The 2,221-nt window shown below is 44.9% G+C and overlaps 1 non-coding gene across 1 annotated transcript; it reads right to left on the reverse strand.

Annotated features, from left to right (window-relative positions):
• Nucleotides 1-262: 262 nt before the first annotated feature.
• On the reverse strand, nucleotides 263-335 carry LOC146768375 (small nucleolar RNA SNORD36). Its single transcript, XR_014953473.1, has one exon. It is a non-coding gene; the product is annotated as a small nucleolar RNA SNORD36 (small nucleolar RNA).
• Nucleotides 336-2,221: the final 1,886 nt, after the last annotated feature.

Consider the following 2,221-nt stretch of genomic DNA (forward strand, 5'->3'; position numbering starts at 1 on the left):
ATGTTGCAATCTTACAAGTTAGTCAAGATAACCAAATTTATAAATGGCATGATATATCTGATTTTCTGTCAAAGATTTTTGCTTTTATCCTGTATTTCCTAAGCAGCATTTCTCTTTTCTAGGTTGAGATTCAAGTTTGGTGACACGGCTGCATCAGCGTATATCCACCCTATTGCCAGGCAATTTTTCCCATCATCAATCTGCCTTCTGTGTTTGCTGCTACCCACAGTTGCATCCAGCTGTTTATATGGTGAACTGGGGAATTGATCCAGCTGTAAAAGAGCTCAAACTTTTTTTTCAGAGATAATTTAGGATAAATTAGTTCATCAATCCAATCCATTCTGTGGCTGTATAAACACTTGTGTCAGCACTGAGCAGGCACTCCTGCAGCTGGAAAACCTGGGGAATGAGGGTGGGCTTGTGAAGCTGAGAGCACAGTGGCTGCTGAAGGATCATAGCCACAATGTCCAGCACTCACATTCAACTGCAGCATATCTGGAATAAATAGTTAACTCCTTGTGATGAAGGACAGTTTTCATAATTATGGTCTATACATTTTGCAAGGACCCATTCTGTTAGCCTTATTTACTGAAAGCTTAAGACTTACTCTTTTCTCCAGATGAGAAACTGGTAACTGCAAATCTCACAGGCCCAAGAGGTACCTGATTTTCTTACTTTTGTTTATGAACCACCTTGTGCCCTGATCTTGCCTCCGGATCTTCTAGCTTGGGCTTCTGTGTCTGTCACTTAAATTAGTGGTTTCACAAAGGTCCAAAGTACCATGACAGTAAATGAAAATGAGAAGAGCTTTAAGCAAGACAAAGTTAAGGAAGTAAAAATACAGTCATAGCTTCAGCATCTTTTTTATTTTCAACCACTCAAAATACTGCTACCCATACTGACTTCGCTTTAGAATATATTCTGTTGGAGCAGTTTATATTGAGTTTCATCATGTAGGACTTTCAGAATGGTCAGGGTATCAGACCCAGCCAGCATGGGTTTAGGAGGGGTAGGTTGTGTTTGATCTCCTTTTATGACCAGGTGACCCACCTGGTGGATGCAGGAAAGGTTGTGCATGTTGTCTGTTTGGACTCCAGCAGGCTTTTGACACTGTCTTCCACAGCACACTGCTGGAAAAGCTGCAGCCCAAGGCTTGGACAGGAGCACTCTTCACTGGGTTAGGAACTGGCTGGATGGCCAGGCCCAGAGAGTGGTGGTGAACGGTGCTGCATCCAGCTGGGGCCAGTCACCAGTGGTGTCCCTCAGGGCTCTGTGCTGGGGCCATTCTGTTCAATATTTGTATTGATGACATGGATGAGGGGATTGAGACTTTCATTAGTAAATTTGCGGATAATACTAAGCTGGAAACGTGGCATGTGTCAATTTGTTGGAAGGTAGGAGGGCTCTGCAGAGAGACTTGGAATGGTTGGATGGATGGGCAGAGTCCAATGGGATAAAGTTAAATAAGTCCAAGTGCTGAGTCCTGCATTTTGGCCACAGTAACCCTCTGCAGTGTTATAGGCTGGGGATGGTGTGGCTGGAGAGTGCCCAGGCAGAAAGGGACCTGGGTGTATTGGTCGACAGCCAGCTGAACATGAGCCATCATTGTGCCCTGGTGGCCAAGAAGGCCAACAGGAATAGTGTGGCCAGAAGGAGCAGGGAGGTCATTCTTCTGTATTCAGCACTGGTAAGGCCACACCTTGAGTGCTGTGTCCAGTTCTGGTCCCCTCAGTTTGGGAAGGACATTGAGACACTTGAGTGCATCCAGAGGATGTAACGAGGCTGGTGAGGGGCTTGGAACACAAGCCATGTAAGGAATGGCTGAGTGAGATGGGGTTGTTTAGCCGGGACCAAAGGAGACTCAGAGGTGACCTTTTCACTCTCTACAACTTTCTGAAAGGTGGTTGCAGCTGGGTGGGGGTTGGTCTCTTTCTCCAGTCAGCAGCTGACAGAACAGAGGATACAGACTTAAGCTGTGCCAAGGGAAATATAGGTTGGATATTAGGAAAAAGTTTTTTCAGAAAGAGTGATAAAGTGTTGGAATGGTTTGGTCGGGGAGGAATAGAGTCACCATCTCTGGCTGTGTTAAAAAAAAAAAAAGGCTGAATGTGGCACTCCATGGTTTAGTTGAGGTGTTGTGGCATAGGTTGGACTAAGTGATTTTCTCTTTATTTGAAGGTCTCTTCCAACCTATTATTTCTATGTGAATCTGTGTGATTTT

Source organism: Lonchura striata, chromosome 2, assembly GCF_050655825.1.
Source record: "Lonchura striata isolate lonStrDom1 chromosome 2, ASM5065582v1, whole genome shotgun sequence".
Lineage (NCBI taxonomy): Eukaryota > Metazoa > Chordata > Aves > Passeriformes > Estrildidae > Lonchura > Lonchura striata.